Genomic DNA, 26,224 nt, shown 5'->3' on the forward strand with positions numbered 1-26,224 from the left:
AGACAAAAGACCTGTATGCAGAAACCTATAAGACACTGATGAAAGAAATTAAAGACATTACAAACACATGGAGAGATATACCATGTTCTTGGACTGGAAGAATCAACATTGTGAAAATGACTATACTACCCAAAGCAATCTACAGATTCAATGCAATCCCTATCAAACTACCAATGGCATTTTTCACAGAACTAGAACAAAAAATTTCACAATTTGTATGGAAACACAAATGACCCCGAATAGCCAAAGCAATCTTGAGAAAGAAAAATGGAGCTGGAAGAATCAGGCTCCCAGACTTCAGACTATACTACAAAGCTACAGTAATCAAGACAGTATGGTATTGGCACAAAAACAGAAATATACATCAATGGAATAGGATAGAAAGCCCAGAGATAAACCCACACAAATATGGTCACCTTTTTTTTGATAAAGGAGGCAAGAATATACAATGGAGAAAAGAGAGCCTCTTCAATAAGTGGTGCTGGAAAAACTGGACAGCTATGTGCAAAAGAATGATATTAGAACCGTTCCTAACACCATACACAAAAATAAACTCAAAACTGGTTAAAGACCTAAATGTAAGGCCAGACACTATCAAACTCTTAGAGGAAAACATAGGCAGAATACTCTATGACACAAATCACAGCAAGATCCTTTTTGACCCACCTCCTAGAGAAATGGAAATAAGAACAAAAATAAACAAATGGGACCTAATGAAACTTAAAAGCCTGGCACAGCAAAGGAAACCATAAACAAGATGAAAAGACAACCCTCAGAATGGGAGAAAATATTTGCAAATGAAGCAACTGACAAAGAATTAATCTCCAAAATTTACAAGCAGCTCATGCAGCTCAATATAAAAAAATTAAACAACCCAATCCAAAAATGAGCAGAAGACCTAAATAGACATTTCTCCAAAGAAGATATACAGATTGCCAACAAACACATGAAAGGATGCTCAACATCACTAATCATTAGAGAAATGCAAATCAAAACTACAATGAGGTGTCACCTCACACCAGTCAGAATGGCCATCATCAAAAAAATCTACAAACAATAAATGCTGGAGAGGGTGTGGAGGAAAGGGAACCCTCTTGCACTGTTGGTGGGAATGTAAATTGATACAGCCACTATGGAGAACAGTATGGAGGTTCCTGAAAAAACTAAAAGTAGAACTACCATATGACCCAGCAATCCCAGTACTGGGCATATACCCTCAGAAAACTATAATTCAAAGAGAGTCATGTACCACAATGTTCACTGCAGCTCTATTTACAATAGTCAGGACATGGAAGCAACCTAAGTGTCCATCCACAGATGAATGGATAAAGAACATGTGGTACATATATACAATGGAATATTACCCAGCCATAAAAAGAAACGAAATTGAGTTATTTGTAGTGAGGTGGATGGACCTAGAGTCTGTCATACAGAGTGAAGTAAGTTAGAAAGAGAAAAACAAATACTGTATGCTAACACATATATATGGAATCTTAAAAAAAAAAGTGGTTCTGAAGAACCTAGAGGCAGGACAGGAATAAAGACGCAGATGTAGAGAATGGACTTGAGGACACAGGGAGTGTGAAGAGTAAGCTGGGACGAAGTGATAAAGTGGCATGGACATATATACACTACCAAATGTAAAATAGATAGCTAGTGGGAAACAGCTGCATAGCACAGGGAGATCAGCTCGGTGCTTTGTGACCACCTAGAGGGGTGGGATGGGGAGTGTGGGAGTGAGACGCAAGAGGGAGGAGATATGGGGATATATTTATATGTATAGCTGATTCACTTTGTTATAAAGCAGAAACTAACACACTATTGTAAAGCAATTATACTCCAATAAAGATGTTAATGAAAAATTAAAATAAAATATAATCAACTATTTAAACAAAAAAAATGTACCGTGGGGCTTATAACATATATATATATATATATATATATATATATATATGTGTGTGTATATATATATATATCTATATATATATATATTTGTGAAATGTATGACCAAATTTGTATAAAGACTAAGAGGAGAGGATGGAACTGTGAAGTTCTTATACTGTATATGTAATGGTATAATATTACTTGAAGGTAGACTGAGATAAGTTAAAAATGTATAGTATAAAGCCTACAGCAACAATTAAAATAAAAAAATGAGTTACAGGTAACAAGCCAACAAAGGAGATAAAAATATAGTCATAAAAATAATCCAATAGAAAAAAGAGGGAAAAGGGAATAAAGAACAGCTGGGACAAATAGCCAATAAATAGCAAGGTGATAGACTTAAATCTAACTATAACAATAACAACATTAAATGTAAATGATCTAAACACCCCAATTAAGAGAAAGACATTGACAGATTGGATAAAAATGCAAAACCCAACAATATGTTGACTATAAGAAATTCAAAGACACTAAGATTAAAAGTAAAAGAATGGAAAACAATATTCTAAAATTAGTCAGAAACAAACTTGGAGTATCTATATTAATATCAAAGTAGATTTTATAGCAAAAAATATTACCATAAGGAAGGTCATTTCATTATGATAAAGGGTCAATTATTCAAGAGGACATAACCATCCCAAGTGTTAATATACCTAATAACAGTTTCAATATATAAGACCCCAAACTGATGAAACTGCAAGGAGAAATGATCAAATCCTCAATTATAGTCAGAGATTTAAATACCTTGTTGTCAATAATTGGTACACCAAGTAGGCAGAAAATCAGTAAAGGATACCAAAGACTTGAACTACAACATCAACCAACTTGATTTGGCATTTACTATAACACTCTACCAAAAAGCACAGAATATCCATTCTTTTCAAGTGCATATAGACATTAACTAGGACAGATTCTATCCTGGGTCATGAAACAAGTTTCAGTAAATTTATAAGGATTCAAGTCATACAAAGTACATTCTATGACCACAAGGGATTAAGTTATATATCAGTAACAGAAAGATATCTGGAAAATGTCCAAATATTTAGAAACTAAATAACATTTTTCTAAAAAAAAAAAAGCCCCATGGGTCAAAGAAGACATCAAAAAGGATATTTGAAAGTAGTTTAAACTGAATGAATTGGAGAATGTTGCTAAAGCAGTCATTATGGGGAAATTTATAGCATTAAATGCCTGTATTAGAAAAGTAAAGTAAAAAAAAATCTCAAAATCATGGTCTTAACCTTTACCTTCAATGACTAGAAAAAGAAGAGCAAATTAAACTCAAAGTAGGCATAAGAAAAGAATTAATAAAATAAATAATAAAGCTAAATTCACAAATTAAAGTAGAAAAGTAGAGAAAAATCAATGAAACGAAAACCTGGTTTTCTGAGACCAATAATGCTGATAAATCTCTAACCTGACTAATCAGAAAAAAAGGAAAGAAGACACAAATCACCAATATCAGGAACGAGAGAGATACCATCACTGCAGAGTCTACAAATGTTAAAAGATTAATATGGGAATGTTATGAACACCTATGCCAATAAATTTGACAATTTAGATGAATGGAAAAATTCCTTTAAAGACACAAAATACTAAAGCTCACTCAAGAAAAAATATATACCTGACTAGCCCTATGTCTATTAAAGAAACTGAATTTGTATTTTAAAAACCTTACAAAAAACAAAACAAAAGAGACAAATAAAAACCTCCAGGCCTAGATGGCTTCAATAGTAAATTCTACCAGATATTTAAGGAAGATATAATACCAAGTCCATACAACCTCTTCCAGAAAATTGAAAATAAGAATATTTCCTAACTCATTCTATGAGACCCTCATATCAAAACAAGACAAATGTATTACAAGAAAAGAAAATTTCAGATCAATATGCCTCAGGAACATAGATGCAAAAATTTAAAGCAAAATTTTAGCAAATTAAACCCAGTAATAAATAAAAAGGAAAATACATCATGACCAAGTAGAGTTTATCTCAGAAATGCAAGATTGGTTTAACATTCAAAAAGCAGTCAATGTAATTCATAACATTAATAAACTAAAAAAGAAAAACTGTATGATCATCTTGATCAGCACACAAAAAAGAACTTGACAAAATCTAATATCCATTTCTGATTTTAAAAAATCCTTACAAAGTAGTAATAGAATTGTACTTCCTCAACCTGATAAAGGGCACCTGTGAAAAACCTACAGCTAAATTAGTGAAAAATTGAAGGCTCTTCCCCTAAGGTCTGAAACAAGACAAGGAGGTTCACTCTCAACACTTCTATTTAACATTGTAGTGGAGGTTCTAGCCAGTGCAATCAATCAAGAAAAAGAAATAAAAGGCAACCAAATCAGAAAGGAAAAAAGTAAAATTGTCTTAAGTCACAGACAGTATACCTCTATTATCATCTGTGTAGAAACTCTGATGGGATATGAAGAAAATCTCCTAGAATAAGTGAGTTGAACAAGGTTATAGAATATAAGAGCACTATACAAAAATTATATTTCTATACATTAGCAGTGGACTATCAAATTGAAATTAAAATACAATACTACATGCAATAGCATCAAAATATGAAACAAGGAATAAAGCTGCATTATTTATTTAAAGATGAATATGACTTGCACAGTTAAAACTGCAAAACATAGCTGAGAGAAATTAAAGAAGACTTAAACATTTACCATGTCCATGGGTTGGAACACTCAATATTATTAAGATGTCAGTTCTCCACAAGTTGATCTATAGATTGAAAGCCTTCCCAATCCAAGTCCTTGCATTTCTTTTTTTAAACAGAAATCAACAAACTGTTTCTAGAGTTCATAGGAAAATTCAAAGGACCTAGAACACCCAAAACAACTTTGTGAAAGAACAAAGTCAGAGGACAAACACAACTTTTTATCAAGATTTATTATAAAGCTACAGTAACCAAGGCAGTTTGGTATTGCTGTCAAGAGAGACAGATGAATGGAACAGAATGGAGAGTCCAAAAATGGATGCCTGCATACATAAACAATTGATTGTTGACAAAGCTGCAAAGGCAATTCATAGTCTTTTCAACAAATGGTGCTATAACAACTGGATGTTCACGTGTAAAATCAAAACAAAACAAAATAAAAATCTTTGATCCATACCTCACAGCATGTACAAGAATTAACTCAAAATGAAACATAGACCTCTATAAGAAAATCTTTGTGACCTTGGACTAGGAAAAGATTACATATATATGACACAAAAATTCATAAAAAGAACAAAATGAAAAATTGGACTTCAAAAATTAAAAATGTCTGCTCTTCATAAGAAACTGTGAAGAGGATAAAAAGACAAGTCATGGGCTGGGAGAAAATATTTACAAAATACATATCTAATAAAGGATTTGTATCTTGAATATATAAAGAATTCTCAAAACTCAATAATAAGAAAACAAACAGCTCACTATAAAATAGGCAAAATATTTTAACACACATTTCATCAAAGAAGATATATCAGTAACAAATAGGCACATGAAGAGATGCTCAACATCATTAGTCATTAGGGAAATGCAGTGAGATACTACTCATGACAATTAAAATAACTAAAATTTTAAAGTCTGTATTAAGTGCTGGCATGGAGGTGGAACAACTAGAACTCTCATACATGTTGGTAGGAATGTAAAATGGTACAACCACTATGGTAAACAGCTTGGCAGTTTCTTAGTAAGTTATGATCTGTCCATTTCACTCCTAGGAATTTACACAAAAGAAATGAAAGCATATATCCATACAAAGACTTATGTACAAATGTTCATAGGAATTTTCTTTCTAATAACCCAAAACTAGAAACAATCCAAATGTCCATCAATAGTTAAATGGATAAACAAACTGGTATAGCCATATAATGAAATATTACTCAGCAATAAAAAGGAACAGATATGCTACAACATGAATGAATCTCAAAATAGTTATGCTAAGTCCAAGAAGCCAGACCAAAGAGAGTACATACTGTATGAGTCTATTTATATAAAATTCTAGGAAATGAACATCAGTGTTTAGTGACTAGATCAGTGGTTGTCTCAACCTGAAGGGTGTGAGACGGCGGAGTGGTGGGGCAAGGAGGAGACGTGTGGAGGGGTGGGATGGAGAGATTACAAAGGGGCATGAGGATATTTTGGGGGGTGATGGATATGTTCATTTTCTTGATTGTGGTGGTAGTTTCATGTGTGTATATATATTCATGTGTGTTTTTCAGATTGTGCACTTTTATGTCAATTAATAAAGCTGTTTTAAAAAACCATATATATGTATCAGCCTTTCAGAGATCCCTCCCCATTAACACTACTCCCCATGTGGATACTTCAAACTCCAATTCTATAATTTACTATGGATAACTTATTTAAAATTTCACCTTATTGTCATTCATTTATTTATTCATTCAACAAATATTTATTGGATTCCTACTGTAAGCAATGCTAGAAGAGTGGGTAGCGGTAAGACTCCAGAAATGTGAACATTTTCTGTTGCTGCAGCTCAGCTAGTTTGATTGAAAAGATTTCAGAGAACAAGGACAGAGAAGAGAAAGCATCCCAAGTAGAGTGAATAATTAGCAAAGGCTCAGGGGTGTTAAGTGAAATGGGTATATGACTAACTGCTGGTGGTTCAGTTTGGCTGGTACGTTTGGGGGCTAGGGGCCATGGATGTAGCATAGAATTTTCCAAACCAATCTCTGTAGTTCACTAGAGTCACAAGACATTAATGCACAATCTATGAGGGAAGGTTACTGCCAAAGATGATAAAATAAGCTGGGAAACACAAATACTGGTTCCACAAAAGAAGGGTTCTAGGATCAAATAAATAGATAAACATGAATAGGTTTCTTCACATTTTCTCAAAGGCTTTCATGTGGTGTAATTCCTTGTGAATATACTGCAGAGGGGTATAGTATGCAGCACTTTCCCTAACTTTTTTGACCATGAAATCTTCTTTTTCTAGAGTATCTATTAAATCTTATGCAACCATATTTTGAGTATTGTTTGGGAGACCCTTGAGGTAGAGGAAAAGTAGACGGGTGAAGCGATGTTTAGAAGACATTGATTTCAGGCTAATAGTTTGACTGACTATTTGGCAGGTAGTGGTGAGTCCCTGAAGGTTTTCATCAGGAAAGAGAAATGAAAATGCTCCTGTGAGACTGATCTGTAATTAGTAGACAAATATATTATAATGGAAACCACCAGAGGCAAAGTGATTTTCAAACTTCAGATATTCTAGTACCTTAACATATCTGTATTCTGCCTGCAATATTGTTAACTTTTTCTTTGAATCTGCACAGTTTTTAAATACTTGCTTCAGCTTCATCCTAATAAACAATAAGTGACATTATGAGTTTGATGTTATATTTTCTCCTAATACACTTTAAAATAAAAACATACATATTAATATTTAAAGTGTTTGTGCTCCACCTAACATCACATTAAGCATCACCAAATGCAAGCACTACATACTTCAGGAATTTCTAAATTTGAGCAATGTTTCACGACCATTTTTAACCATGATCCATCACTCAAGAAGATTTCATCAAGTTTTACTTTCTATAGTTTATATTCTGACAAAGTAGGCTTTTTCCCTAAAAATAAAATGAGAATATTCTATATGGTTCTTAAAACTTGCCCCAAGAAATTCTGATACTTCTTCAGTAAATGAATATGGTCCTGAAGCCATCTTCTTACCACGAGTTGAAAAAAATCACTGGGTGAGTATGTTACTGCAATTGTAGAGAATGAATTCAGGTGCATAGTAGCAAGGGGAAGGAAAGGGCAGGGAAGGGAGGGATGAGGAGGATTACGGAAAGGAATAATTATTGTAATTTGAGAGCTACATGGATGTAAAAATTAAAGAAGGGGGACAATCAAGACCGACTCTTGATATTTTCATCCTGAGACTCTGGAATAGGGCTTGGAACATTTTGGCAATGGGACAAATCCTGTCCAGTCTGTTTTTATAACTAAAGCTTTATTGGAACACAGCCCTGTTCATTCACTTACATGCTGTCTATGGCTGCTTTCACAATACAACAGCAGAGGTGAAGAATTGTAACAAAAACCCTATGGCCCTCATGGCCTAAAATATTTACTATCTGTCTCTTCACAGAAAATGTTTACCAACCCTTAAAAATGGTGATGTCAAGAACAGAAGTAGCAAGATAGAGAGCAATTGTCCTATTGATTAGAAAATCAATTTGGTCTCAGCCAGATTGAATTTGAGGTTATGGAAGAAAGTTTATATATAAAGTCTAATTTAGTAGTTAGAAACAGGTCACTAGTTCTGAATGACACCTTTTTAAAGTTAATAATTTTTCCTTTTCTTTAAAAAAATTATAAATTATTCCATGCCTATTTCCAAATAAGATTTGAGATGGCTGCAGGCAAGTGTTGAAGTGTGCCCTCTCCTTAATAATCCAAAATAGAGCTTTACCTTTTACCAGGAAGGAAGTAGGAGCTTTTTTTTTCTTCATAAAGTAATATAGAATGAAAATATCAAACACAGAGGGAAGGAACAAACCTAAGGTCAAACTATGAGAAAGATACAGAGGCTGAACTATAATCTGGGCAAACCCCTCATTCCTGGGTAGCCCTTCAAAATGTGAAAAGCGAATCTTTCAGGTTCAACATCTAAGCTTTGCCTAAGCCACACTGTACAGAGGCTCCGATTCTAAGATTTGGCTGACTTTTTTTTATAATAAGCTCTTGCCCTATTGGCAAGATGAGACAAACAATTCAATAGGTGCTGTGGTCTAGAGAAACAGCAGTAGCTTGGGATGGGGAATCTGAGATTCCAGAACCTGTGCTGTCCCAACTACTCATGTAATGTGGGAAATACCCACAACAGATATTTACATAACACTTTATACTTTCACATATTTTATCTCATGTGGCCCTTACCATAGCCATGTGCGGTACAGAGGCAGGTATGATTATCCCTATTTCATAAATGAGGACAACGAAGCTGAGGGATGCTCAATTACTTGCCCTATGTTGCATGGCCAGAATCAGGACCCTGGTCTTCTAATAATTTGGTGGTTTCCCACCACATCATTCACCCCTTCACTGACCACAATCTATAGTAGTAGGAATCAAATGCTTTTGCTTTGTAAACCTAAGAATGCAATTTTAAAGTAATCACATTTTAATAATCAGAAAATGCAATATCTTTACCAGATTTTACCACACTTTCTTATCTTCTGTTTAGGGGAGGCAGAGGTGAAATTTTAAAAGCTACATAAGTAATATGTCCTGCAGTATTTGCTATTCTGGGCCTCTGAACCTAGTGTTAAACTTTGAAATTGGTTTTTCTTTTTCTTTTTCATTTTTTTTGCTCAACTTTTGGTTTGTCTCATGGTCTCTCTTAATAGTGAATCCTTAAAACAGAGGTTATAATCTGAGCACTCACATGTTGGATCTAATCCCTTTACCCCCCTTATTTTTCCTTTTGGCCAGTTAAAAAATTGAGCCATTATTTAAAAATTAGAAGTTTCACATAAAGATCTGGATTTCTGGCTTCCTTTGAAGACACCTAACACTTGTGAACACTGGGCCTATGTCACCACAGGCAACACTTAGGTGGGGGAGGGGGTGAGAGGCAGCTGCCCCTGGAGGTAGGATGCACTCTCTAGTTTGCCAGTTGCCACTGCTCTCTATTGATTCCTGGACACAGAAGCAACAAAGTAGTTGCCATTTGTCATCCCTCCTGTGTTGTTGTTTTTCTCATTGTAGAAGAATAGGTCTTTGTATCCATACCTCTCTTTCAAAGTGCAAGGCTGACATAAAAGGATGTGATTTTCCTGGCCAATGCCACTAGCCACTCATTTCCTGAATTGAATTTAATCTAAAACATCTGATTATGACACACTAGTGTTTTATAACACTAAGACAGAAACAACACTGCCATTAAACTATGACTTACTATCGGTTGTAACATGAATTCCAGTTTCAGAGATGTTTAGATGCCAAAAGAAATGTGCATCTCTGAATCAATGAAATGAGGAATGTTATCGATACTTGCCTGGCTTCTGGAAGCATTTGAATCAGTGACCTTGCTTTAAATATGTGTCTGTTTCAATGCGTGTGGTACCATATAGTAACACCTTTAGCACAAAGACACACTTTTCAGTTCACTTACTTTGAGCTACCTGCTTATCATCAGTCACTTTTCTTTTCTTTGTAATAGCCATAGCTGGGATTTAAATTTTCAGTAGAAATCAGCCCAGGCCCACATATTACCCTCTTGGGCTTGGCTTCCCAGGTCTCTCAATCCACTGGCCCACAACTGCCAGTCAGACATACCCAATCAATTGATACTATTCCTTCTGCCAGACCTGTCCAGTAGAATGCTGAAGCACATGATCAGCACCAGATCAAAGTGGGAGGAAGTAGAGGTCTGAAGCGGGGTCTCAGTCTTCCATTTCCAAGAGGTGATATTCAAAAATTTAATAACTGGTATAGCAGGAGGACCAACTAATCCGTATAGATGGCAACTATGCTGGAGCTGGATTCTGAATGTCCCCTGCTGTTCCAGGTGTTAACCTTTGGGTGCTGACTTGTGGGGATCTGTAGGGAGGCTTGAGGAGGTTACTGGCTCCTAGGAAATAACAACCATTATGACTGTATGAGAGTACACTAGTTAAACACCAACTTTGCCAATATGTAAGCTGAGGCATCAAAAAGCTGTGAAATGGAAAAACACCCTATAAAGATAGAAAATACCAAAACTGAATGAAAAGGAAATAAAAAATCAGAATAGAATTATAACAAATAAATAAATTAGTAACTGAAAATATTCATACAAAGTAAAACCCAGGCTCAGATAGCTTCATTTGTGAATTCTACTAAACCTTTCAAGAAAAGAATAATGTGTACCTTTTGCAAGCTCTATCAGAAAAAAGAGGAGGAACCCTTTCCAACTTATTCTACTAAGCCAGTATTATCCTGATACTGAAGCCCGTGTTATCCTGATACCAAAGCCAGACAAAGATAACCCACGAAAACAACAAACAAATACCCCTGATAAATATGGACACAAAATAATCCTCAACAAAATATTAGCAAATGAAACCTAGTGACATATAAAAAGATTATACCCTATGACTGAGGGAGATTCATCCCAGGAATGCAAGGTTTGTTTAACATCTGAAATCATTAATGTACTACACCATATTAATAGAATAGCGGACAAAAACTGCATGATCATCTTGATAGCTGCAGAAAAATTATTTGGAAAAATCCAACACCCACTTATGATAAAAACTTCTTCAACCTGATAAAAGGCTTGACTTTAAAAATTTAAGGCTAACATCACGCTTAACACTGAATGTTTGCATACTTTCTTCCTAAGGTTGGTAACAAGGCAAAGGTGTTTACTCTCACCACTTGTATTCAAGATTTTAATGGATGGTCTAGCCAGTGCAATAAGGCAAGGAAAAGAAATAAAATGTATGCAGATCAGAAAGGAAGAAATAAAACTTTATTATTAGATGACATGATCTTATGTGTAGAAAATCCTAAGGGATCCACACAGAAAAACAAAATAAAAAACAAAACAAAAACAACAGTAAAATGCTATTAGAACTACCAATTTCAGCAAGGTTGTAGGATACAAAAGAAACAAAAATTGTATTTCTGTCAATCTGAAAATGAAATTAAGAAAAAAATTTCATTCACAATAGCATCAAAAAGAATAAAATACTTAGGGATAAATTTAACAAAAAAGTACAAGACTTTCACTCCGGAAAACATTACTGAAAGAAGTCAAAGAAGATCTAAATAAATGGAGAGACATTCCATGTTCATGGACTAGAAGCCGTAATAATATTAAGACAGCAATACTCCCCAGATATTGATCTATAGATTTAATGTAATCTCTATCAAAATTCCAGCTGCCTTTTCCCCCCAGAATTTGACCTTAAATTCATATGGTAATGTAAGAGACCTAGAATAGCTAAAATGATCTTGAAAAAGAAGAACAAACTTGGAGGAATCACACTTCCCATTTTAAAAACTTACTACAAAGCTACAATAATCAAAAGAGTGTGGTGCTGACATAAGAATTGACATAGAGTTCAATGGGATAGAATTGAGAATCCAGTAATAAACACTTACATTTACTGTCAATTATTTTTTGACTAGCATGCCAAGATAAATCAATCAGGAAAAAATAGTCCTTTTAATAAATGGTGTTGAAACAATTGGATAGGCACATGCAAAAGAATGAAGTTGGAACCTTACATCCCACCATATACAAAAATTAACTCCAGCTGGATCACAGACATAAAAGTAAGAGCTAAAACTATAAAACTTTCAGAAAACATAAAACTATGCATGAGCTTGGGTTAGGCAAATATTCTTAGATACAACACCAAAGGCACAAGAGATAAAAGGAAAAAAATAGATAAATAGGACTCTATCAAAATTAAAAACTTTCGTTGCTCTGAAAGACAACCCACAAAATGGGACAAAATATTTGCAAATATATCATATACCTGATAAAGGACTTTTATCTAGAATACACTTACAACTCAATAATAAGACAACAAATAACCCAGTTAAAAAATAGGCAAAAGATTTGAATAGATATTTTACAAAGACGATATATGAATGGCCAATAAGCACATGAAAAGGTACCATTATAAGTCATTAGGAAAATGCAAATCAAAACTATAATGAGAACCACTTCACAACAACCAGAATGACTATAAACAAAAAGACAGACATTTAGAGGTGTTGGTGAAGATCTGGAGAAGTTGGAACCCTCATTCAACACTGGTGGAATGTAAAATTATGCATTCACTTTAGAAAGCAGTTGCATAATTCTTCAAAAAGTTAAACACAGAGTTACTATATGACTCAGCAATTCCACTCCTAGGTATATACCCAAGAGAACTAAAAGCACATTCACACAAAACCTTGTGAATATCTTCATAGTCCTATTATTTACAATAGCAAAAAACTGAAAGCAATCCAAATGCTCATCAACTAGAGAGTGGATAAAACAAATGTGGTAGTAGTATCCATATAATGGAATATTTTGCAATAAAAAGGAATGAGGAGGAAACTGATCAAGATGGTGGAGTAGGAGGACACAGAACTCACCTCCCCCCACAAATACATCAAAAATACATCTAAACGTGGACAATTCTCACTGAAAACTAACTGCAGACTGGCAAAAAGACTCCTGTACAACCATGGCTGTAAGAAAGATCCACACAGAATCAGGCAAGAAGAGAATAGATGAGATTAGGTCAGTACCTGTGTCCCTGGGAGGAGATTCAGAGGAAAAGGGAGATTACACAAGTAGATATCCTCCCTGGGGAGTGAGTGGTTTGAGCAACATATTGGGTGCCCCAGCCTTGGGGTCTGACACAGGGAAGACAAGTCCCCAAGACTGGTTGGAATGCCAGTGGGACTAACGGGAAGGCTGTGGGAAGCCTGAATTCCACTCATGAGTATCATGTGCCCACTTGATTGCTCCCAAGGCAGGGCAGAGGGAGCAGACTGAGGGTTGTGCAAGTGACTGGTTGGTTTCCCATGATTACCATGGTGTGCGCCACAGCCTGAGCTGAGTGAATATTGAAGTCCTGCTTGGGAGCTTAGCTGTGAGACACAGACTTGGCTCAGACCTGAAGCAGCATCTAGAGGGCAGGGGCAGCCACTGCTGGTGCTAAAGGTAGCTCATCAGAAAAGTTGTGTCTCTGTCTGTGGCTGGACCACCACAGTTCACACCCCAACACATGCTGAGACCCCACGCAGGCCCTGCCTGCTCTGTGGAGAGCCCAGCTGTGAGAGGCAAAGGAGTCTTGGGCCTGAGGTGGCATCTGAACAGGGCAGGGGCAGACATTCTTGCTGCTTACACAGGCAACACATCAAAAGCAGTCCTGATCTCTGACCCCAGCTGGACTGTCACAGCCTGTGCCCTGACACATATTGAGTGACCACACCAGCCCCTCTTGCTCAAGTGCAGCTCCCCTCTGGGGCAGTGGTGTCAGTGCTGGGAGGGAGGAGAGCACACACTTGAAGGGAACTGAGGCAGCTTGGGCCTGAGCCTCAGGGTTTCTGCTTCAGGAATTGACACCCACCTCCAACCCCAGTATGGTGGTAAAAGCCACTGAGCAGAGGGGAAGCCTCAGCTCACACCTGGCTCTGGCTCTAGCCCCTCCATCTCCAGCCCCACCTTCTACCAAGGTGATAGCTGCCAGTTCACCTTGAGGAAAGACATGACTTGTGTTCATGCCAAATCCTGCTCTCCCACCAAGGCCACTGGGGACATGCAGAATGTATAGGGATGCTCCCACATAAGGACACCCCTTCAAGACTGCAATAGGTTACTATTTCACCTAATTTCATAGAAATAGAGAAAGTTAAGCAAAATGAGAGGACACGGGAATTTGTCATAATTGAAAGAGCAAGAGAAAACCCTTGAAAAAACTACTAAAGAAACAGATATGGGGGACTTCCCTGGTGTGCAGTGGTTAACAATCTGCCTGCAAATGCAGGGGACGTGGGTTCGATCTCTGGTCCAGGAAGATCCCACATGCTGTGGAGCAACAAAGCCTGTGTGCCACAACTACTGAGCCTGTGCTCTGGAGCCCACGAGCCACAACTACTGAGCCTGTGCGTCACAACTACTGAAGCCTGCGCACCCTAGAGCCCACGCACTGCAACTACTGAGCCCATGCACTGCAACTACTGAAGCCTGCATGCTCTAGGGCCTGCAGGCTGCAACTACTGAGCCCGCGTGCTGCAACTATTGAAGCCTGCATGCCTAGAGCCTGTGCTCTGCAACAAGAGAAGCCACAACAATGAGAACCCTGTGCACTGCAACTAAGAGTAGCCCCCACTCGTCACAACTAGAGAAAGCCTGCATGCAGCAACGAAGACCCAACGCAGCAAAAAAAAAAAAAAAAAGAAATAGATATAAACAATTCACCAGATAAAGAATTCAAAGCATTGGTAATAAGAATGCTAACTGAATAAAGAATAGATGAACACAGTGAGAATTTTAACATGGAACTAAAAAAAACAAACAAACAAACAAAAAAAAAAACATGGAACTAGAAAAGTATAAAAAAGAACCTGTCAGAACTGAAGAGTACAATAACTGAAATGAAACACACACTAGAAGGAATTAATAGGAGACTAGGTGATACAGAAGAATGCATAAGTGGAAGATAGAACAATATAAGATAGAATAATGTAAATAGAATAGAATAATGTAAATCACCCAATCAAACAGCAAAAAGAAAAACAAATTCATAAAATGAGAACAGTTTAAGGGACCTTTGGGATAACATTAATGTTACCAATGTTTGCATTACAGGTTTCCCAGAAGGAGAAGAGAGAGTGAAGGGGGTTGAAAATTTATTTCATGAAATTATAGCTGAAAACTTTCCAAACCTGAAGAAGGAAACAGATATTCAAGTACAGGAAGCACAGAGGGTCCCGAACAAGATGAACCCAAACAGACCTATACCAAGACATATCATAATTAAAATGGCAAAATTTAAAGAGAGAATTCTAAAGCAGCAGGAGAAAAACAAAGAGTCATGTACAATGGAACCCCCATAAGACTAATCAGTTCATTTTTCTGAAGAAATTTTGCATGCCAGAAGGGAGTGGTGTGATATACTCAAAGTGCTGAAAGGGAAAAATCTGTACCCTAGGATACTCTACCCAGCAAGATTATCATTTAGAATTGAAGGAGAGATAAAGAACTTCTCAGACAAGCAAAAACTGAAAGAGTTTATCAATACTAAACCTAACCTAAAAGAAATGTTAAAGGGTCTTCTCTAAATGGAAAAGAAAAGGTTATAACAAGAAGCAAGAATCTACAGGAAAGGAAAAATACCACTAGTAAAGGCAAATGTATAGTAAAGGCTGAGGATCAACCACTTAAGTAAGGTAGCATGAAGATCAAGAGACAAAGAAATTGTAAAATCAACTATAATGACAATAATCAGTAAAGGGATAAAAATGAAGATGTAAAATATGACATCAAAACCCAAAATGTTGGGGTGGAGGGAGAGCAAAAACTGTAGATCTTGTAGAATGAATTTGAACTTAAAGGACTACCTTTTTAAAACAAGTAGATATAGTTATAGGTCAACATATATATAGATAACCACAAATCAAAAACCTATAGTAGATACACAAAAACTAGAGAGAAAGGAATACAAGCCTACCAATAAAGAACATCATCAAACCACAAGGGAAGAAACAAAAAAAGAAGAAATAAACAGAGAACTACAAACACAACTGGAAAACAATTAATAAAGTGGAAATAGGAGATTAACCAAGATGGCGGAGTAGAAGGACGTGCTCTCACTCCCTCTTGCGAGAGCACCAGAATCACAACTGGCTGCTGGACAATCATCGACAGGAAGACACTGGAACTCACCAAGGAGGATACCCCACGTCCAAGGACAGAGGAGAAGCCACAGTGAGACGGTAGGAGGGGCGCAATCAGAGTAAAATCTAATCCCATAACTGCTGGGTGGGTGACTCACAGACTGGCGAACACTTATACCACAGAAGTCCACCCACTGGAGTGAAGCTTCTGAGCCCCACGTCAGGCTTCCCAACCTGGGGGTCCGGCAACGGGAGGAGGAATTCCTAGAGAATCAGACTTTGAAGCCTAGTGGGAATTGATTGCAGGACTTTGACAGGACTGGGGGAAACAGAGACCCCACTCTTGGAGGGCACACACAAAGTAGTGTGCGCATCGGGACCCAGGGGAAGGAGCAGTGACCCTGGGGGATACTGAACCAGACCTACCTGCTGGTGTTGGGGGGTCTCCTGCAGAGGCGGGAGGTGGCTCTGTTTCACCGTGGGGACAAGGACACTGGCAGCGGAGGTTCTGGGAAGTGCTCCTTGGCATGAGCCCTCCCAGAGTCTGCCATTAACCCCATCAAAGAGCCCAGGTAGGCTCCAGTGTTGAGTTGCCTCAGGCAAAACAACCAACAGGGAGGGAACCCAGCCCCACCCATCAACAGTCAAGTGGATTAAAGTGTTACGGAGCTCTGTCCGCCACAGCAACAGTCAGCTCTACCCACCACCAGAGCCTCCCATCAAGCCTCTTAGATAGCCTCAACCACCAGAGGGCAGACAGCAGAAGCAAGAAAAACTACAATCCTGCAGCCTGTGGACCAAAACCCACAGTTAAAGAAAGATAGACAAGATGAAAAGGCAGAGGGCTTTGTACCAGATGAAGGAACAAGAAAAAACCCCAGAAAAACAACTAAATGAAGTGGAGATAGGCAACCTTCCAGAAAAAGAATTCAGAATAATGATAGTGAAGATGATCCAGGACCTCGGAATAAGAATGGAGGCAAAGATTGAGAAGACGCAAGAAATGATTAACAAAGACCTAGAAGAATTAAAGAACAAACAAACAGAGATGACCAATACAATAACTGAAATGAAAACTACACTAGAAGGAATCAATAGCAGAATAACTGAGGCAGAAGAACGGATAAGTGACCTGGAAGACAGAATGGTGGAATTCGCTGCTGCGGAACAGACTAAAGAAAAAAGAATGAAAAGAAATGAAGACAGCCTAAGAGACCTCTGGGACAACATTAAATACAACAACATTCGCATTATAGGGGTCCCAGAAGGAGAAGAGAGAGAGAAAGGGCCAGAGAAAATATTTGAAGAGATTATAGTCGAAAACTTCCCTAACATGGGAAAGGAAATAGCCACCCAAGTCCAGGAAGCGCAGAGAGTCCCATACAGGATAAACCCAAGGAGAAACACGCTGAGACACATAGTAATCAAAGTGGCAAAAATTAAAGACAAAGAAAAATTATTGAAAGCAGCAAGGGAAAAATGACAAATAACATACAAGGGAACTCCCATAAGGTTAACAGCTGATTTCTCAGTAGAAACTCTACAAGCCAGAAGGGAGTGGCATGATATACTTAAAGTGATGAAAGGGAAGAACCTACAACCAAGATTACTCTACCCGGCAAGGATCTCATTTAGATTTGATGGAGAAATCAAAAGCTTTACAGACAAGCAAAAGCTAAGAGAATTCAGCACCACCAAACCAGCTCTACAACAAATGCTAAAGGAACTTCTCTAAGTGGGAAACACAAGAGAAGAAAAGGACCTACAAAAACAAACCCAAAACAATTAAGAAAATGGTCATAGGAACATACATATCGATAATTACCTTAAACGTGAATGGATTAAATGCTCCAACCAAAAGACACAGCCTTGCTGAATGGATACAAAAACAAGACCCATATATATGCTGTCTACAAGAGACCCACTTTAGACCTAGGGACACATACAGACTGAAAGTGAGGGGATGGAAAAAGGTATTCCATGCAAATGGAAATCAAAAGAAAGCTGGAGTAGCTATACTCATATCAGATAAAATAGACTTTAAAGTAAAGAATGTTACAAGAGACAAAGAAGGACACTACATAATGATCAAGGGATCAATCCAAGAAGAAGATATAACAATTATAAATATATATGCACCCAACATAGGAGCACCTCAATACATAAGGCAACTGCTAACAGCCATAAAAGAGGAAATTGACAGTAACACAATAATAGTGGGGGACTTTAACACCTCACTTACACCAATGGACAGATCATCCAAAATGAAAATAAATAAGGAAACAGAAGCTTTAAATGACACAATAGACCTGATAGATTTAATTGATATTTATAGGACATTCCATCCAAAAACAGCAGATTACACGTTCTTCTCAAGTGCGCACGGAACATTCTCCAGGATAGATCACATCTTGGGTCACAAATCAAGCCTCAGTAAATTTAAGAAAATTGAAATCATATCAAGCATCTTTTCTGACCACAGTGCTATGAGATTAGAAATGAATTACAGGGAAAAAAACGTAAAAAAGACAAACACATGGAGGCTAAACAATACGTTACTAAATAACCAAGAGATCACTGAAGAAATCAAAGAAGAAATCAAAAAATACCTAGAGACAAATGACAATGAAAACACGACGACCCAAAACCTATGGGATGCAGCGAAAGCAGTTCTAAGAGGGAAGTTTATAGCTATACAAGCCTACCTAAAGAAACAAGAAAAATCTCAAGTAAACAATCTAACCTTACACCTAAAGAAACTAGAGAAAGAAGAACAAACAAAACCCAAAGTTAGCAGAAGGAAAGAAATCATAAAGATCAGAGCAGAAATAAATGAAATAGAAACAAAGAAAACAATAGCAAAGATCAATAAAACTAAAAGCTGGTTCTTTGAGAAGATAAACAAAATCGATAAGCCATTAGCCAGACTCATCAAGAAAAAGAGGGAGAGGACTCAAATCAATAAAATCAGAAATGAAAAAGGAGAAGTTACAACAGACACTGCAGAAATACAAAGCATCCTAAGAGACTACTACAAGCAACTTTATGCCAATAAAATGGACAACCTGGAAGAAATGGACAAATTCTTAGAAAGGTATAACCTTCCAAGACTGAACCAGGAAGAAACAGAAAATATGAACAGACCAATCACAAGCAATGAAATTGAAACTGTGATTAAAAATCTTCCAACAAACAAAAGTCCAGGACCAGATGGCTTCACAGGTGAATCCTATCAAACATTTAGAGAAGAGCTAACACCTATCCTTCTCAAACTCTTCCAAAAAATTGCAGAGGAAGGAATACTCCCAAACTCATTCTATGAGGCCACCATCACCCTGATACCAAAACCGGACAAAGACACTACAAAGAAAGAAAATTACAGACCAATATCACTGATGAATATAGATGCAAAAATCCTCAACAAAATACTAGCAAACAGAATCCAACAACACATTAAAAGGATCATACACCATGATCAAGTGGGATTTATCCCAGGGATGCAAGGATTCTTCAATATACGCAAATCAATCAATGTGATACACCATATTAACAAACTGAAGAAGAAAAACCATATGATCATCTCAATAGATGCAGAAAAAGCTTTTGACAAAATTCAACACCCATTTATGATAAAAACTCTCCAGAAAGTGGGCATAGAGGGAACCTACCTCAACATAATAAAGGCCATATATGACAAACCCACAGCAAACATCATTCTCAATGGTGAAAAACTGAAAGCATTTCCTCTAAGATCAGGAACGAGACAAGGATGTGCACTCTCACCACTATTATTCAACATAGTTCTGGAAGTCTTAGCCACGGCAATCAGAGAAGAAAAAGAAATAAAAGGAATACAAATTGGAAAAGAAGAAGTAAAACTGTCACTGTTTGCGGATGACATGATACTATACATAGAGAATCCTAAAACTGCCACCAGAAAACTGCTAGAGCTAATTAATGAATATGGTAAAGTTGCAGGATACAAAATTAATGCACAGAAATCTCTTGCATTCCTATACACTAATGATGAAAATCTGAAAGAGAAATTATGGAAACACTCCCATTTACCATTGCAACAAAAAGAATAAAATACCTAGGAATAAACCTACCTAGGGAGACAAAAGACCTGTATGCAGAAAACTATAAGACACTGATGGAAGAAATTAAAGATGATACCAACAGATGGAGAGATATACCATGTTCTTGGATTGGAAGAATCAACATTGTGAAAATGACTATACTACCCAAAGCAATCTACAGATTCAATGCAATCCCTATCAAATTACCAATGGCATTTTTTATGGAACTAGAACAAATCATCTTAAAATTTGTATGGAGACACAAAAGACCCCGAATAGCCAAAGCAGTCTTGAGGGAAAAAAAGGGAGCTGGAGGAATCAGACTCCCTGACTTCAGACTATACTACAAAGCTACAGTAATCAAGATAATATGGTACTGGCACAAAAACAGAAACCTAGATCAATGGAACAAGATAGAAAGCCCAGAGGTAAACCCACGCACCTATGGTCAACTAATCTATGACAAAGGAGGCAAAGATATACAATGGAGAAAAGACAGTCTCTTCAATAAGTGGTGCTGGGAAAACTGGACAGCTACATGTAAAGGAATGAAATTAGAATACTCCCTAACACCACACACAAAAATAAACTCAAAATGGATTCGAGACCTAAATGTAAGACTGGACACTATAAAACTCTTAGAGGAAAACATAGGAAGAACACTCTTTGACATAAATCACAGCAAGATCTTTTTTGATCCACCTCTTAGAGTAATGGAAATAAAAACAAAAATAAACAAATGGGACCTAATGAAACTTCAAAGCTTTTGCACAGCAAAGGAAACCATAAACAAGACGAAAAGGCAACCCTCAGAATGGGAGAAAATATTTGCAAACGAATCAACGGACAAAGGATTAATCTCCAAAATATATAAACAGCTCATTCAGCTCAATATTAAAGAAACAAACACCCCAATCCAAAAATGGGCAGAAGACCTAAATAGACATTTCTCCAAAGAAGACATACAGACAGCCACGAAGCACATGAAAAGATACTCAACATCACTAATTATTAGAGAAATGCAAATCAAAACTACAATGAGGTATCACCTCACACCAGTTAGAATGGGCATCATCAGAAAATCTACAAACAACAAATGCTGGAGAGGGTGTGGAGAAAAGGGAACCCTCTTGCACTGTTGGTGGGAATGTAAATTGATACAGCCACTATGGAGAACAATATGGAGGTTCCTTAAAAAACTAAAAATAGAATTACCATATGACCCAGCAATCCCACTACTGGGCATATACCCAGAGAAAACCGTAATTCAAAAAGACACATGCACCTGAATGTTCATTGCAGCACTATTTACAATAGCCAGGTCATGGAAGCAACCTACATGCCCATCAACAGACGAATGGATAAAGAAGATGTGGTACGTATATACAATGGAATATTACTCAGCCATAAAAAGGAACGAAATTGAGTCATTTGTTGAGACGTGGATGGATCTAGAGACTGTCATACAGAGTGAAGTAAGTCAGAAAGAGAAAAACAAATATCGTATATTAACGCATGTATGTGGAACCTAGAAAAATGGTACAGATGAGCCAGTTTGCAGGGCAGAGGTTGAGACACAGATGTAGAGAACGGACATATGGACACCAAGGGGGGAAAACTGTGGTGGGGTGGGTATGGTGTTGTGCTGAATTGGGCGATTGGGATTGACATGTATACACTGATGTGTATAAAATTGATGCCTAATAAGAACCTGCAGTATAAAAAAAGAACAAACAAAACAACTAATACTAAACTTTCATTGGGTTATTTGTATGGAAATATGTTAATATAAATGTTTCAGACATTACATGAAATTTCTAAAAATCTTATATGTTCTGGTATAATGTTATAAGTTATAATCTTAGTTATTACCTTAAAATGTATATCTCAGAAATAACTAATTTTCTTGTCAACTGCATTATTATGAACTTTCATCAAATTTTTAACTGTGGTCATTTTTAAGTCTTTTGTCATTTACAGACAGTTCTGTGTGTACTCTGATGCTTTTGCAAATATGTTCCTATAAAAGGGTTTCATCTTTAAGAAATTCATGGAAAAGACTTCTGACAAGTACAGGTTTCTGGTAACTGACTGTACTGCTGAACTGAATGAATAAGCATTTTCAGAACTCTAATGAAAAATTGATGAACTCATAAAAGTGCTAACAAAAGATCAAGATGAAAAAAAAATTTAATTACATGGGACTGAGTGAACTGATGAGGATGAGTATAATATTTGTGACTTTCTGTCTGAATTAAAAATAAAAAAATCCAACAAGGACTCAGAGGCAAAGAATATACAAATCAATTTTCACTGCAAAGTAAAGGAGCTGTTACAGTGGAGGATTACTGGACTGAATGTCAATATTATGACATAGTATGAGTGTGTTTCATGTTTGGTAATTGCAATCATTGTTGCTTTTGTTGTGGTCATCCATGTACAATGCTTGGTGTCAGTCTATTTATCTCTTGTACAAATAAAATACAGTGTGTGTGTGTGAAAAAAAAAAACCAAAACAACAAGGGCTGCTGAATAGTCAAGTGACCAGTCAGGGTAACCAAGGGGATTGGGCAGTCAGATTTCTTCTGGATGAATGGGCTACCCATGCCTAACTGAGCCATGCCATATGTCCCTGTTTCTGTCACCCCCGTGCCCTCTCCCAGGAGTGTTCCTTCCAATGCAAAACATAAGGGTAAGGGATGTGTCACTTCAACAAATTCCTGTATGTTGGCACTATGATGAATGCTGGTAATGAATAAGATGAATAAGGAACAAGGAATGACTTCAAGGACCTTGTGATCTAAAGGGGGTGGAGCAAACACGAGTGTAGGTGAGTATAATCCAAGTCTTACTTTCTAAGTGCTGCCACAGCACGTACCATATGATGACTGCAAAAAGAAAGGAAAGATCATTTCTTACTGCAGAAGACGTTGAAAAGAGGTGACAGTTTCCACTATATATTCACTAAAAAATGGCTCTGTGGTTCAATACATTTCAGAAACCCCACCTAAAGATTTACAATACACGTTAGCATATGTGGTATATTCTAAATTTTATTTTCTGAATAGGAAATGCATAATTCAAAATTCAAAATATCTTACCTTATCCCACAGGTACTCGGTTTCCTCAATGGCAGCAACCACTTTTGCTAGTTGTAGTGGACCCTTCCAGGGATATATTGATACTGTGCCTATGCATATATGAGCACACATGTATATATTCCGTTTTTTCTTTACACACAATCTTGATTTTTTTTCACTTAAAATGTATCCTAAGAATCACGCCTTATCAGTCAGTTTTGAGCTTAATAACTTTTTAAAATGACTGCGTCTAATCCCATTGTATGAAGAGTTTTCCCATTATTTATTTAGCTTTCTCCCTACTAAACGTTTTTGTGTTACAAACAATACTTCAATGAATATTCTCGTAAATGATTAATTTAAATATGTACATGTTTATTTGTAGGAGCAATTTCTAGGAGTAGCATTGCTGGGAAAATGAGTGTGTTTATTTAAAATTTTTTTTTTTTATTGAAGTATAGTTGGTTTAAAATGTTTCAGGTGTACAGCAAAGTGATTCAGTTATATATATCTACCTATCTTTTACAGATTCTTTTCCATTATAGGTTATTATAAGATATGGAATACTGTTCCCTGTGCTATGCAGTAGGTCCTTGTTGTTTATCTGTTTTATATATAGTAGTGTGTATCTGTTAATTCCTTATTCCAAATTTATCCCTCCACCCACCCTTTCCCCTTTGGTAACCATAAGTTTGTTTTCAATATCTGTGAGTCTGTTTCTGTTTTGTACATAATTTCATTTGTATCATGTTCATTTTTAATTTCAAGAGAGATGGTCCTGTGTTTTTATTGAAGTTATTTCCAACTGGATCTACCTGCTTTGTACTTTTTCACTAATTCAGTGTATTATCAAAGTTATTTTTATCTTCATCAATATAAGTAAAAATGGTATTTTTGCAAAAAAAAAAGTGGAAATAAGTACATACCTATCAATGATTACTGTAAATGTCAATGGACTAAATGTTCCAATCAAAAGACATAGAGTGGCTGATGCTAATAAAGCAAGATCCATCTATATGCTGCTTATAAGAGACTCACTTCAGAGCTAAAGACACACATAGACTGAAAGAGAGCAAATGGAAAAAGATATTTCATGCAAATGGAAACAAGAAAGTGGAGACAGCAAAACTCGTATCAGACAAAGTAGATTTAAAAACAAAGTCTATGACAAAAGACAAAGAAGGGCATTATATAATGATAAAGGGAAAAATACAAGAAGAGGATATTACACTTGTTAACATATATGCACCCAAAACAGGAGCACCTAAATATATAAAGCAAATATTAACAGACATAAAGGGAGAAATTGACAATAATACAATAATAAGAGGGGATTTTAACACCCCACTTACATCAATGGACAGATCATCCAGACAGAAAATCAATAAGGCAACAGTGGTCTTAAATGACAACACAGAGAAGTTGGTCTTTACAGATATCTACAGGACATTCCATCCCAAAACAGCAGAATACACATTCTTTTCAAGTGTGCAGGAAATGTTCTCCAGGATAGACCATATTCTAGGCCACAAAACAAGTTTCAACAAATTTAAGAGGATAGAAATTATCTGAAGCATTTTCCTGATCACAATGGTATGAAACTATAAATCAACTACAGGAAGAACAATGGGAAAAGCACAAGCATATGGAGACTAAACAATGTACTACTAAAAATCCAATGGGTCAATGAAGAAGTCAAAAAGGAAATCAGAAAATACCTTGAGACAAATGAAAATGGAAACAAAACTTTCCAAAATCTGTGGGATGCAACAAAAGCAGTTCTAAGAGGGAAGTGTATAGTGATACAAGCCTACCTCAAGAAACAAGAAAAATCTCAAAGAATCTAATTTCCCATCTAAAGGAATTAGAAAAAAAAAAAAAAAGCCCAAAGTCAGCAGAAGGATGAAAATAATAAAGATCAGAGAGGAAATAAAATAGAGACAAAAATAGAAAAGATCAATGAAACCAAGAGCTGTTTTTTTTAAAAAGATAAATAAAATTGATGAATCTTTAGCCATGGTCATCAAGAAGAAAAGAGAAAGGCCCCCAATAAACAAAGCAAGAAATGAAAGAAAAGAACAACTGATATCAAAGAGATACAAAAAAAATTATGACACTAGTATGAACAGTTATATGCCAACAAATTGGATAATCTAGAAGAAATGTACTAATTTCTAGAAACACACCTCCTGCTAAAACTGAAACAGGAAGAAAGAGACAATCTGCACAGACTGATCACCAGTAGAGATATTGAATTTGTAATAATAATAAAAAAAACCTCCCAACAAACCAAAGTCCAGGACTGAACGGCTTCACAGGGGTATTCTGCCAAACATATAAAGAAAAGCTAATACCCATCCTTCTTAAACTATTCCAAAAATTGAAGGGGACAGAACACTCCCAAATTCATTCCTTGAGGCTCCCACTACCCTGATACTAAAACCAGACAAGTGTAGTACAAAAAAGGAAAATTACAGGCTAATATCTCTGATGAATATACATGCAAAAATCCTCAACAAAATATTAGGAAACCAAATTCAACAATATATAAAAAGGATCATACACCATGATCAAGTGGGATTTGTTCCAGGGATGTAAGGATGGTTCAATATTTATAAATCAATCAATCTGATATATCACATTAATAAAAGAAAGAATAAAAATCACATGATAATCTCAATACACACAGAAAAAGCATTTGACAAAATTCAACATCCATTCATGATAAAAACTCTCATCAAGGTTGTTATAGAG

General features: G+C 36.4%; 1 protein-coding gene across 4 annotated transcripts in view; it reads right to left on the bottom strand.

Moving 5' to 3' along the window:
- The window catches only part of TTC23 (tetratricopeptide repeat domain 23), a 126,448-nt gene that overhangs the window by 94,480 nt on the left and 5,744 nt on the right, over nucleotides 1-26,224 (bottom strand). For 2 of the 4 annotated variants that reach the window (XM_036841879.1, XM_036841876.1), the window contains exon 2: nucleotides 23,492-23,580. The exons of the other annotated variants lie outside the window; for them this stretch is intronic. The gene's annotated coding sequence lies outside the window, so the exon portion shown is untranslated. The remainder of the gene's footprint in view (nucleotides 1-23,491; nucleotides 23,581-26,224) is intronic. 4 annotated transcript variants of the gene reach the window in all.

Source organism: Balaenoptera musculus, chromosome 2 (assembly GCF_009873245.2).
Source record: "Balaenoptera musculus isolate JJ_BM4_2016_0621 chromosome 2, mBalMus1.pri.v3, whole genome shotgun sequence".
Classification (NCBI taxonomy): Eukaryota; Metazoa; Chordata; class Mammalia; order Artiodactyla; family Balaenopteridae; genus Balaenoptera; species Balaenoptera musculus.